Below are 15,000 nucleotides of genomic sequence, written 5' to 3'. Positions count from 1 at the left end.
TGGCAAGATCATCTATAATGGACATATAATGCTATACACTTCAATTGATATATGTGAGTGTGTGTATGTATAGTGTGCATGTGTATGTGTGTATTACACTTAGTTTAAGTGCATTTATCAGTCCAATAATATAAATATGATAAGTGTAACGGATTCATAAACCATAGCACAATAATATTATGGAAAATTACTAACAAATAGCCTTTTAAAAATTAATCATAGTTTTTATGACACCAGCCAGTTTCAATAAAAATCAATTGTATTTCCCCACCTTGGAACTTACATTTATACTAAGACATTAACTTTGATTGAACATTAGTGCAGGAAGTTAAATACGTTCTTGGAATAATTTGGCCTCATTAAGAGAAAGAGAGAGAGAAAAAGAACTAAGATATTACAATAACTTTTATAGGTTGGGAAGTTAAGTTAACAATTAATGTTTCATATATTATTTCCTTGTCACAAGTAGAGGTGACACACACATGTACATATACATATGCATAGACACATATACACACACTTTATATTTCTATTGTCTAAGGTGGGGGATGAAGATAACAAAAAAATGTAAAACATTGAAAAAATGTTAAAATATGAAGAAATTTTGCTTACAGGTTTTTAACTGAAATAAGATACAATATTAAATTGTCATTCTTTTATTAACTTGCTAGTCTTGGTTTAGGAGAAGTTATCAACACTTTAACATAAATTAGTTTGTAAATTAGATGAAAATTATTTTTATACAATTCCTTGTCAATACTCGTTAATATCATAACGAATCCTGAATTATGGTCTTGTATTTTATTATCAATACAAACACCTGCTTCAGATACATTCTTAAAAATAATATGTGTGTATATATGTACATATATATATACATATGTATGTATATATATATATATATATATATATATATATATATATATATATATATATATATATATATATATATATATACATAGAAACTGACAAAATGCCACTAAGTATTTTGCCTAGTGTGTTTACAATTCTACCAGCTCACCACCTTAAATAATCATACATACATACACACACACACACATATATATATATATATATATATATATATATATATATATACATACATACACACACACACATATATATATACATATAAATATATATATATATATATATATATATATATGCACACATACATATATGATTATTTCCAATTTCCAGAGGGATATGGTAGTATGTCATAATGTTGATGCATTTCCTTAGCATTAGGAGAAAAACTTGCAGACCATCAGAACCAATACATTAAATGTGTAATAAATTTTCATTATTGAATACTTCTGTTCCTTAATAGCACGATTATTTAAAGTGGTGAGCTGGTAGAATTGTAAACACACTTGTGGCATTTTGTCCGTTCCTATGTTCTGAGGTCAAATTCTACTCAAGCTGACTTTACCTTTCATCCTTTTGGGGTCAATAAAATAAGGACCAGTTGAGTAGTGGAGTTCATGTAATTGACTTATCCGCTTCCTTGAAGTTACTGGCTTCATTATTGCATATGCAGTGACCTCATGCATACAAAAAGGTAGACTCACTACTGTCACATGTTATTTTAGCTAATTAGTGACAAATTGCCTATAGAACCACCTTCTGTAAGCAGAAATAAGCTACTACTTGGGCTGACTGTCTGAGTAGTCACTGGCAGTTACAGAAAGCTTCTTATTTGGCATCCTTCCTTTCTTGGGTAGATGTTAATTTTGATGTAGCATATATAGAATAATTTCCCCCAATTTAGATACATGTAAGTTTGTCTAATTTTCCTCATTATTGATAGACATTTATTTTGTACACGTTTCACTCTACGATAATAATTATTCCTTTGTTATCAACATTTACTACATGCATTATCCAAATGTAAACATTCAAATATGTATAATATATTAAAATAATAAACCCTAACCTCAGTCATTACCACAAGGTTTATTGACTATGCCTTACACGAGTCTCAAGACGAGTTTTCTTTTGATCTGGTGACAGGAAATACTATTTGGATCTGGAATCGAAGGTTCAATCTATGGGAGTGTCTCAATATACTACTTGCAGTTAACAGTGCCGCCACATTCCAGAAAATCATAGAGAATGACACATGTCATCTCTTCTCCAAGGCCTAAGAAGCATTAATCATTAATCAGCTAGCATTAATCAGTACAGAAAGTCATGTGACTGTTTCTTGGGATGACATGTGTCATTCTCTATGATTTTCTGGAATGTGGCGGCACTGTGAACTGCAAGTAGTATATTGAGACACTCAGATAGCTTAGAGAAGATACTGAAAGTAAGAGAATTAATAAGACTCTGAAAACAACCGACATTCATCATAAAAATGCCAGACCATACGGTTTTGGCAATAAATCACTCTGCAAATAGGGCTGACCAGTGGTACGCCAATCCACTGTGCAGTCAAGACCTGGTACTCTCCGGTTTTCCTCTGCTCAGTCCAATAAAGGACATTGTTCGGGGACAAAGATTTGATCCCGCAGACAAGGTGAAAGTGATGAAGAAGTGAGTACAAAAGAGCACACCTGAATTTTTTCAAAGAGGATTCGAAAGTTAATATTCAACGTTTATGCAAATCTATTACTTAAGCTGGAGACTATGTTGAGCAATACCTGTATAGAGGCAGAGTTATTCTACTGACATTGGAAATTTGAACGACCTATATCCGTAGATAAATATGTAATGACAACTTTTGTATCACTTTGGGTACGGACCTCGTATAATCTGCTTCATATTAGTATTGTCACAAGTTTATATATCATCCGTTTTAAAAACGTTCAGTGTTGATGACTAACATTTATCTATCTATTCACATACATATAAATATAAACATAAATGTACTTACACACGTAGGTGTGTGTAAAGTAAAACAGGTGGTTGGAAAACGACTTTAAGCCAGCAATTGAGTGCAACAAGAACCATAACTCTACTTGTTCACTGTTGTCTCTTTGACAACATATTTGAAATACCTTACTTGACTGAACTTGTTCTAAGTAGAGACAGGACGTAAATACGATCAGTGTTTGTTGATGATGTTACTTTAAATTACACCAATACACCTGGTATATAGAGCTTAGGCGACACATAATTAGTTTCCAGTTTCAAAACTATACCGTCAATTTCAGATTACTTCCTGTTACAAATGAAGATTATGAATCTTGTTAAATTTCTTCCAGCCACAACAGACTAATTATTGTTATAATAAATAATCCGTTTTTAACTGACTTGGAATACTTTTACCGTGATATTCTAGGTAAGTATATAAAATATACGTATTATATATATAATATGCGTATACACATATACACACCTGTTAATAGTCATTTCACCGTGATAGTCCAGGTAAGTATGTGTGTATTGTTTATAGTGTGTGTGTACACCTGCTCCCAGGCTATTTTCGAATTTGTTGCTGTTTCATGTTACATCAGAATATTATTGTTTATCGATTGTGTTGTAATGTTGTATGTTCATGTCACTCTTGTGACAAAATAATGAAATCAATATTCATTATAAAGATAATACAACTGGATAGGTGACTCGATGAAGCGCCAGGCAAATATTTTGTTCCTTTTAGTTCTTTTACCTTACGTTCTGCGTTCAAATCCTGTTGACGTGAACTTTGTCATAGATCGTTTCATGAGTCTGAAAGTAAGTCCTGCTGTCACCTATTCCCCCGATCAGACAAAATCGTTTGCACGCCGGTCCAAATGCTTGGCAGCGTTTCATCTATCTTCTTGTTCTGAGTTCAAATTCCGCCGAGGTTGATTTTGCCTTTCATATTTTCAGGGTCGATAAATTAAGTATCAGTGAAACACTAGGGTCGATATAATCGACTAGTCCCCATACCCAAAATTTCAGGCCTTGTGCCTATAGTAGAAAGGATTATTATTATTATTATTATTATTATTATTATTATTATTATTATTATTATTATTATTATTATTATTTTTATTATTATTATTATTTTTATTATTATTATTATTATTATTATTAAAGATCAATTGTTGGTGACAGGAAATCATACTTTCCAATATGGGTTCAAATGATACTCAAGTCACCGTTGACTTTCAAGACTGTACCAGTAATATACTGTGCGTTGATTCCATAAACTATGTCTATTATCTTTCTCAAAAACTGTTTTTATTGGCCTTATGCCTATTGTATAATAGATTACTTGTTTCACTGGTACACTATTCTCCTCTCTTGCCACCCTTATTATTATCATACTCCACATTCGTGGGCATCCAACCTTAATATCATACACTTCAATCAGTGTCCACTCTTATTACATTCACCACAACTGTCAGCACCTACCAACGCTAGATTAACCATTAAGCAAAATAAGCAGGTGCTTAGGACATCAAGGGTGTGGGGAACAGAAATGATAAATGGTTTACAGTACAACAGAAATCACTTTAAGTTTGCTAAAATGATATTCGGGTTGCCTTATCTTTACTAAATTAGAAGCTGATGTGTTACGTAAGATTAATTTTAAGGGTCTGATTAATGACTTTGCGATTTAAAAAAATAAGTCGTTTATATTTTGAATTACATAGATATGAGGGCACCACAATCTTTTAAATGCTTCGGTCCAGGCACCTACCCTTATCACCATACAGTACTACTGCCAACACCACCCTTATTACTGTCAGAACCCAACATTTATTATTAATACCATTCACCACTGTTGTACTGATGTTAGCATCCTTGTCAACATACTCCAAAACTGTTAGTGCCCAGTCTTATTATAACCATACACCATTGTCAGCACTTACCTGTGTCGTTACCATGCCTCTGATATTACGCAGGTGTTTTGTGCAGGAATCTGTACATTTTATTTCCCTAAACTTTCTACATGGTTAGGAAAATGAAAAGAAGTCAGGAAATTTGCTGAAGGCCTTTCGGTGTGTGTGTGTGTGTGATTAAGGAAATTTAATTGGTTGAGGCAGGTGGACTGTCAACATCGCTTTGTGTCTGTGTCAAGTGGTTGACAGTTGCGCTGGTGATGGCTGGACAAACAGTTGTATTTTTTTTTTCACTACCAGCACCCACTGACGTATATATAGTAAATACAACAGCAACAAAACTGACTTGTAAGTATGTTAAATTATGTTGATCAAGGTTTTCCCTTTTCGTTACACATTCGCAAACACACACACACATATGATATATTTAAATTGCTATCTAAAAGTGTCCATGGGAAATGAATGAGGTGGCTTGGTATCAGCGATAAGGCCACGTTTGTTTTTATTGCCATGTCATACTTTCTGCAGTGCACTTGGCATCAGCTGGGTTGATGTACTCATGCAGTCGTTTATCTATCTTTCTATCTACCTATTTATCTATCTACCGGTCTGTCTCTCCCCACTTTCTCTCTCCCTCTTGTCGAATGTATACGTATATACATAAAGTATATCTTCCAGTACAAAACAGAAGGCACCAACACATTGAAACAATATGCTACATTTTTCACACGATTTACAAATATATCATTTGACGTAAGTGACTACTAATATTAATGAAACCGAGTTAATTACCATTTTATACTTTATTTTATAGACATTAAACATCACACCTTAGAATTTTTGTTGACATTCTAGCGATTCCAGTATGTTGTTTGTATGTGGTTCCTATCTGGACAACTTTACTACGTTCTTTGGATCTACTTGTGGTGTGCGGAAGCATCAACTTGTTCATAGAAAAAATTCACGGAATGTTAAGAGGTGATTATTGTCAAAACATCTGTCCTTTTGGAGACCAACTTTAAACAACCTACTACGGATATCCCCACCCCACACAAACAAGATTAATTCACTGTATATATATATATATATATATATATATATATATATATATATATATGTGTGTGTGTGTGTATTGTATATGTAATATGTGTGTGTGTGTGTGTGTGTATTGTATATGTAATATGTGTGTGTATATATATATATATATGTATGGGTAATCTTCCAGTTTCGAGCGGTTAAAAAGTAAATAAAATACAAGGGAAATAACTGAACGTCTTACCAGTTTTATCCGTACTACTTTGTTTATAAATAAGTCACGTGATTTGATTGACGTCAACTGTTTATATATAAATCACACACGTGATTGAATATCATTGTTTCTTATGAGAAATCGAAAATGCCTTGTGGAAGACCGGCTGCACAACATCTAACCCTAACCTTAAAAAAAAAAAAATTCCGTCGCATGCTGTTTGTAAAAAGAAAAAAAACATTTTAAACTTTTATCAAAAAAAAAAAAAATTCCGTCGCATGCTGTTTTAGAGAAAAAGTAGTACGGATAATACTGGTAAGTCGTTCAGTCATTTCCCTTGAATATTTTTATTTATTTGTTTTACTTCTCGAAACTGGAAGATTACCTATATACATACACACACACACACTGGCGAAAGTCATATTAATTTTACGTGTTAAGGTGAATTTCAAAGGTTTGTTTATTATTAATAATTCACATCAGTTAGAGCACTGGTAAACTCTAATTAAACTAAGTAATTAACTTGAACTTATTACCTACCAACTACATAATTAACGTTTAATAAGAAAGCTTACTCATCACATGTAAGCAAACGTGATAATATCGTTAGATTTTGTATGTAAAATATTATTTCTAATCCCACAGGGTTGAGATGTGTTTAATCCACTCCCCACCTGTTTAATTAATCTGTTTTGCTGCTATTGTTGTGTTAATCGTTTTATATATTTTATATACATGCATAATTTCATTGGTTGCCTAAACTACGTCTATCTTTTTTTTTTTCATCTATTTATTCTACGCTATCAGCTGTTTTTACTGCAAATTAACACTTTTGTATAAGGTGTGCACATTCCATAATCTCGTTTGTTCTATGACTGATAAGTTGTCCACTCCAACCCTTCAAAAAATTCTCGCCAACTGGGTCTTTCTCAGTCAGTCAGCGAGGCTATTGCCAGACTTTGGTGCTTGGAAATTCTTCAGAATATTCTGGGTGGGCACTAATTTGTAATAATGCTGAAGTGGAGTTTTGAAATAAGTGTATTACAGTAAATCTGAGGGTGTACCATTGAATAGTGAGGGGACAGTGCCGCCTAGTGCACCCCCTTAGCAATGGGCATGCTGTCAGCAGTTCAACCGTTTAAATGTGGATGTGATGTATCTCAACTTTACCAAGGCCTTTGACAAAGTTTACCATAGGATGATATGTTACAAACTACACAAGAGTTTGTGTTAAGCAGGAAGTATGGTGTCAACACAGGAAGTGTGTGTAAGGGGAGACAAATGTTTTTAGTTGGAGTTGTGAACTCTTTTTCAACACCCAACCCCAAAATACTTCCATACATCTCCACCCACAACCCCAAAAACATCGAAGCATACACCACAATCAAACAAAACCTCCCCTTACTCACCACAGACCCGAAAATGAACAATATCATCAATACACACGAAGTCCTTAAATGCAAAAGGCAACACTTCCACCCCCATCAGTTAAAAAATGTGCACGCCCTAATTGTGGTACCTGCCCCTACCTACTTGAAGGCTCTGAATTTATGTTCAAATGAGGAACAAAGTTTAAAATCAAAACCAATTTAACTTGTTCTTCTGGTAACCTCATTTTTGTCCTCATATGCGCAGGTTGCCAAAATTTCTATATCGGACAGACAAGCCTCCCGTTGCGTAGAAGAGTAGCAGTCCATAAAGAACAAATAATTCTCCCTCAATACCGCCAAATTCCATTCAGTGGCCATATAGACTCTTGCGCCAGAAACAAAAACTAAATTCCTTATATTCCCTTTCTATCAATGTAAAGGCAGAATCACCACACAAGAAAGAATCAACAAGGAGAATCTTTTCATAGAGAAATTCCAACCATTTCTTAACACACACACCCCTCAGTGATCTTATTTCTCTAGGAACAGACATAAACTTCCTGTTGAAAAAGAGTTCATAACTCCAACTAAAAACATTTGTCTCCCCTTACACACACTTCCTGTTTTGACACCACACTTCCTGCTTAACACAAACTTTTAACTCTTTTTAAAACCTAACACAACTCTCAATTCTCATGCATCCTTATTTTTCCAACCATTATATACATGAACTACCATTGAGCTTCAAAAGCTCAAAGACAATATAATGTATTGGTATATTTATTTTTTTATATATTATTTTTTTATATATTATTTTCTTCATTTTGTACTTCTTTGTAAAAAACATTTTCATTCTCCTTCTTGAAAATTTGCTTCGCAATGAAAGCCGGTTAGAAATCTTTATTAAAATATGCTTCCAGTTTAGCATTCTGCCTTATTCTTCATTTTCCTATATATATACATATACATCTCCCATTCATTTCATTAAAAATGTGCATTTTTAAACCAATTTCTAATCAGTAGTGACAGAATTTGGAATTTTAAAATTAGGAATTTTACACATTCCTAAGAGAGATAAAAATCTGTTTTCCAACTTGTATTGTATTGCTCATCACCTGTAATCAACTTGTTCCTATATACTCTGCACCTGTAAATCAAGTAATTTTACTCTAACTCTTCATTTCCATGTAGTAGTCCTCACCTATAATGACTAATTTACTCTTACTCCTTGTTTCTATATACTTCTTGCCTATAATTAACTAATTTGCTACGAACAACTTATTTTTCTATAGTGTTCAACTGTATTCAACTAATTTACTATGAATAACTACTTGTCTCTGTGTGTGTGGTTATCACCTGTTATCACTAAATTACTATTAATATCTCTCTGACACAAGTGAGTATCAAATACATTTCCAGTGCAATCATTGGTTCACTGTACCAAAATACCTTTTAGCAAGCAAGTCATTTGAGTTCAATGTCTTTCCTTAGGAGCTGCACTAATTATTAATAAAACATTTTCACATCTGTCATTGTTTGGAAAAAAATTCAATGTGAACATTGAACAGAGTTGAGGAATTAGAAATTAAAAAAACAAAAAGGAAAAACAAAACTTAGAAAATAAAAATTTCATAAAAATAACAAAATTTGTATTTATTTATGTCTGCTAATCAGATTTAGTAATTAAGAAACAAGCAAATGGCTGATTCCTTCAATTCTTTGGCCAGCATATTCTTCCTTATTTTCCTAATTCCTTAGCTAATATATTCTTTCATTTCTCTGAGGAACTGTTATCTTTATTCTCTAGTGTCTTCAGAAATTTCATTCATTAAGTCGTTTTTCCTTCTCACTTCTTCAAGCAATACTTCAGTGACTTAAGTTACAGTTTTAAACTTTAATAGAATTATATTTCAACAGATGAGTCATTGAATTATCTTGAAGTGGTTTTTACACTTTGTTCTTGCGAGATGCAGGATCCATTAAAAATAATTAACTAAATAGTTATATTAATAAGCTGTTAAGAATATTTGTCCAGTTTCTCATACTATTTCTTGTAACATTTAAATATGGAAACATCAATTAATTTGGCCTAAGTTTTCACTTTCACTGTTAAGTTATTTTATGGTAAGGACAACAATGGTGGATAGCCTTGGTTGCTATTTGCGACCTGTCTTTTATCATTACACTGTGGATGATGTTGATGATAATGTATAGGTGTGGTAGCTGTATGTACAACACGTCTTTCACAGCCAATCTTTTGGGGTGGTCAACATCTAAAATATTGCCAGGTGTTCATTGCTCTCTACCAGCTGGGCTGTGGTCAATGGGAACTCAACCCACACATTATGTACAAGGTTAGTGGGGAGTATCACTGATGATAGCAGCGGAGTGAGTTTGGGTGTTGATGAGGATAATCTAAGTAATCTCTTCTGAAATACTCTATGCCAGGTAGCATGGACAATTTCTAAGATCCCTTAACCTGGCATTCAACAGGGCTTTGCTTATATGAGATAACATCTAATAACATGGTCATGTTGGGACCACAAGCAACCACCTGTCCACACAGGTTAACAAAACAGTCTGGCACACGCTCTTTTACTGTCCTTGTGTTGCTGATCTGTGGGTTTATATCAAACTGCTGTTATCATATTTGGAACAAATCCAACTGCCAACCAAGTTTATTATAATGAGCCACTCATCATCTTCATTTGGCAAGAAAGGAAGAGTAATCTTCTGCCTGATGCAACAGTAAAAGATTTCATCTGATAGATATTGTAGAAAGGTTTGAGGACATAGCTCTTCTCAATATAAGCTCTCATTAACTTTATTAAGTACCACTTGAGGAGGAAGGTAAATTTTATGTGAAGTATGTGAGGGTGATGAAATGGGCTTAGCTGAAAGCTTTCAGTGTGTTATAGTAATCCAGGGTTGTGTGTGAGATACTCTGACTACTCCATATGTTAGGAATCCTGTATTGTTATTACTATTTATTGTTTTCTATTTATTAATGTGTCTTTATTGTCTTTGTTGTTGATCTGACCCTTTTCATCACCTTTGTCATATTAAGTAGTTATTGCAGTCTTACATGAGTTGGAAGACCACATTTCATTTGTACATTCCACTTTTGGCTTAGTTTCTATAGCTGGATGCCCTTCCTATCATTGACCACTTTACAGAGTCAAATGGATGTAATTTTACATGGAACCAACGCTAGAGAGGTCACCATATGCTCCTCTGTCTACCTTCCTCTGTCTCTCTCAATCTGCAATTAATTTACAGAGTGTATTGTGGAACCAACATCAGAGAGGTTGCCTTGTCCTCTGCTTGACATAATTGTCATCTCTCATCTACATAATTGCTGTTTATTTAAGGCAAACATTATAGACATTATGTGTGTGAGTGAGGGGTGGGGGAAAGCAAGAGGATGGGGAAGGGTCTAGAGAATGAGGGACAGTGAGAGCTGTATATTGGTAATGAGGCTGAAGAGAAAAACATGATTAGGAAGATGGATAGAAATAAAGATACATCATGGTAGGAGAGAGTGAAAGATATGGGTAGCAACAGAAATTGGTAATGGTGAGAGTGATAGCTGTGAATTAAGAGTTCCTTGGGGTGGGTGTGGTGGGGTGATGTGGGGGAAGAACAATGGTTAGTGGTAAAGAAGGGTGACACAACTGAATATGGATAGATTTGATATCACAGTTCATTACACCTGTATTGTGATGGAAGAGAGATAATATTAGAGAGGTGTAGGTGAGAGAGAGGCAGTCTGATAATGATAACAAGTAATGAAGGATGAGCAGATGAAATGCCATCCTGGAAGAAACAGTCTGACTGTTATCATTACACTGTGGTGGTGGGAAAGGCCAGTGTGGATTTAAGAATGTAGAATAATATCATTTCAGAATAATTAATACAATTAATGAGATGAAATTTTATTTTTGTTCCCTAGACTAGAATTGAACTTGTGTTGTCTGTGTGACCTACTGTACTATATTTATTGAAGCTGCTCCATGCACATTGTTTAAAAGCCATTCTCTTGCTACACTTGTGCTATTAGCATATTTCTGTGAAAGTAGTCTTCATGAATATCAATGTTTTGTTGTATGATTTCTTCAGAGGAGATAGCTTGTATTTATTGCTTTACAAAGTTGCTAGTGACTTCAGATGAAGGCCCCAGGGAGGGGAGCATTTTACACAACAACATGATACGTTTTTCACACTGAAAAGAAGTAAACAGCTTCAAATCACTGGTGCATGCATGTTTATTTTGATATGGACATGAATAATTCAAAGAGAGACTATATACACATACAGACACACATGTTCAGACATGGAGATGAGCATGTCTGTATATTTGTGTGAGGGTATGAATGTGTGTGAGGGTATGAATGTGTGTGAGGGTATGAATGTGTGTGTGTGTGTGTGTCTAAATATAAATTCACACACATGTGAAGAACAAGTGAAAATTTGGAAACCAAACTGGATATAGCTATCTTACTCAACTCTCACTCTGTCCCTCTCTCTCTCTCTATCCTTCTCTCTGTCTGTTCTTCCTGCCTTTCTTCCACTTTTCTCTCCTACCTCTCCTTCTTTCTTGCATTCTCCACAGTAATCAATAGAGTACAAATACTTATCAGAACATGGTATGTTGCAGTGTTGGCATCATTTGTCTAGATGAGTTCTAGCATTCTTTAGATAACAGTTTTATGGTATTGAGTATGTTTTCATGATATTTTTAGAAACTTTGTGTGTATGTGTGTGTGTGTGTGTGTGTGTGTGTGTGTAGTGGTAGTAGTAATGATGTATATTGTGTATGTGTGCCTAAAGAAATATTGTGTTTGTGCATGTGAGTGTGTGTGTGTGTGTGTGTGTGTGTGTGTGTGATTCCTGTAATCCAATATGTCTTCTGATTCTAAAATGATCAATACTAATCTTCTCTATTCAACTATGTTTCATATCAATAACACAGTGTGTCGACATTAATAAGTTCTTGAAGGATTCTGTCACTGTTGGATTTTGTGTGGTGGGACTGGGTGAGGACTGTGAGTTCTTGGGTCAACACTGTGGGATGTTGGTTAAGGACTGTTGGGTAGGTGAAAGACTAAGATTAAGACTGCTGGGTTTTGGTGTGGGTGGGTAACGCCTGTAGGGTGTAAAGGTTGTCATGTGTAATGACTTTGATGATGTGGACGACAACTATCATGGGTTAGAAATGTTGTGTGGAAAGGTATGTGATGTGGTGAGTAGGGCTTATAGAGGGTAAAGATATTGACATGGTAATATGAATGTTATTAAGTTATCTTGACTGGTAGTTTGCAATGTGATAAAATCTAGTAAGTAAAATCCCTTTTTTGGAGGATGGTGTAAGTCAATTACATTGACCCTAGTGTTTAACTTGTACTCATTTTATTGGCCCCAAAAAGGGATGAAAGGCGAAGTCAACCTCAATGGAATTTGAAGATGCTACACAACATATTAAGAAGTACTGGATGTATACTAGTTTGGTGTAGGAAACAATATGCTAATTAAAACTTTAATATTTGTTTTGTGAGATTATTTGAGATTTCCTGATGTCTTATAGTGATCCAGTATTCCATGTTTTGATACTATAATGTTCTTGTCAGCCTCTATAATCATAACAAGTATTGGTTAAATTTTGGGGAATAGTTTCTTGGAAATGTTTGGGATAAAATGAAGCAATCAAATAAGAAGGAACCAAATATTAATCTTTTGAATTTACAGCAGAAAATTAATTGGAAATTTGAAAGCAATGGAAGAACAAGTTTGAAATAAATCAGTAAATAATCTAAAATATCAATGGGTTACATAACCTGACCTGCAGATAGGTAATGACTTGCAAACAGTTGTCAAGTGTTTACAGAAGGATTTCTAAAAGTCTTTTGATAAATATTTATTTCCTCAAGGTCTACTAAATGAAGATTAAAAAACTGCAAACTTGTTTAGCTTGATATCACATCTGATTCAACAGACCAATGTTGAAAGACATTATAGCCAGGATCATCTATTTAGTCTTCATGGAGATTTTGAACAACATTACCCAATGTATTCTTTGTGCCTTTCTTCGGGATCAAATCTTGCTGTGGTGAACTTTGAATTTGCATATTTCTAGGTTTGTTAAAATAAGTAGCCATAGTATTTTGGAGTCAGTTCAGTCACTTACTCACCTCATAATTATTTTTTTCAATAGATCTTTATACTGCTTCATGATGATGATGATGGCATAAATTAACTGTCATGCGTGGGAAATGAAAAGCGGTTCACCTACCTTCCTGTCTTGTCTGTGCCTGTCTAGTAGTAGTCACTTCGACGATCCTGCCTTACCCTGTCACCCAGTATAAGCAGCTGCTATCTGACCAACCTGGGAGTGAATTCTGGGCAAGAAGAGGCTGACCTTGTTCTGTCTCCCCTACACATTCATTCTCACGCTTCCTCTTCCAGTCAATCCCTTGGCCCTCTTCTTTTGGCTCATCCCCACATGCCCCCACTGATCTCAAAGAAAAATCCTGAACAACCTTCATAGGATGGATATAAATGTTTTCAAAATAAAACTGGATCTCCTCCTGATAAGAATTCTGGATGAACCTACCTTGCAGCAGGAAATGCAGACAGGAAACTGCAACATGAAACATCCTCATTCTCCAAATGTCATATGTCAGAAGAGATTTTCAAGTAATGAAAGTGTAACAAAATTAATGGCAATAGCCCAACCTGGCTGCAGCTCTTGATTTGAAATTAGTAAAAGAGTAAAGAAATCAAAACAAAACCTTAATGGATAAATTCAGTTGGAATTTAAAGTATGTGTAGCTGAAGCATAGGTAACCAAATAATTAAGAATTTCAGTTTATAATCACAGGTCTAGGGTTTGATCCCGCTGCGCAATGGCCCAGTGTTTAGGGCAGCGGACTCGCGGTCATAGGATCACGGTTTCGATTCCCAGACCGGGTGTTGTAAGTGTTTATTGAGTGAAAACACCTAAAGCTCCATGAGGCTCCGACAGGGGATGGTGGTGAACCCTTCTGTACTCTTCCACCACAACTTTCTCTCACTCTTACTTCCTGTTGTGCCTGTAATTCAAAGGGTCAGCCTTGTCACACTGTGTCACGCTGAATATCCCCTATGTTAACAGTACACATGTCTGTGGAGTGCTCAGCCACTTGCACGTTAATTTCACGAGCAGGCTGTTCCGTTGATTGGATCAAGTGGAACCTTTGACGTCGTAAGCGACAGAGTGCCAACAACAGCATGTATGTATGTATGTATGTATGTATGTATGTTTATATGTATGTATGTTTTGGTTGTTTATTCTGTGTAATGTAGAAAGTATATTTTTATATGAAAAAAAGAATAGGCCAAAGAATTTACCAAAAAGGAAATTCTTCAATGAATCAAACTCCACAATCAATGTAACATTACTGTCAAATCTTAGCAACTTCTCTGTGAATATAAGCAAGGTGTTTCTTTCATTATATATATTTTTGTTAGTTTGTTTCGTTTTGTTCTTTTTTGGCTATTTATTTTCTTTTGCAAGCTTAACACTCATTCAGTGTCTGTGTGTTTCTCTCACGTATGTGCTTGTGGT

At 34.6% G+C, this 15,000-nt stretch overlaps 1 protein-coding gene across 8 annotated transcripts in view; it reads left to right on the top strand.

The window, feature by feature from the left end:
* The first annotated feature begins 2,223 nt into the window (after nt 1–2,223).
* Nucleotides 2,224–15,000, top strand: part of LOC106870949 (uncharacterized) — a 99,199-nt gene continuing 86,422 nt past the window's right edge. For 3 of the 8 annotated variants that reach the window (XM_052972171.2, XM_052972175.2, XM_089361002.1), the window contains exon 1: nt 4,042–5,126. The gene's annotated coding sequence lies outside the window, so the exon portion shown is untranslated. Of the gene's footprint in view, nt 3,287–4,041; nt 5,127–5,151; nt 5,532–5,592; nt 5,757–6,017; nt 6,343–6,372; nt 6,469–15,000 lie in introns of those variants that run through there. The other 5 variants (XM_089361003.1, XM_014917192.3, XM_014917195.3 and 2 more) reach the window with 5 other exon arrangements.

Source organism: Octopus bimaculoides, chromosome 12 (genome assembly GCF_046866305.1).
Source record: "Octopus bimaculoides isolate indiv1 chromosome 12, ASM4686630v1, whole genome shotgun sequence".
Taxonomy (NCBI): Eukaryota; Metazoa; Mollusca; class Cephalopoda; order Octopoda; family Octopodidae; genus Octopus; species Octopus bimaculoides.
This window is presented reverse-complemented; position numbering and strand designations above follow the sequence as displayed.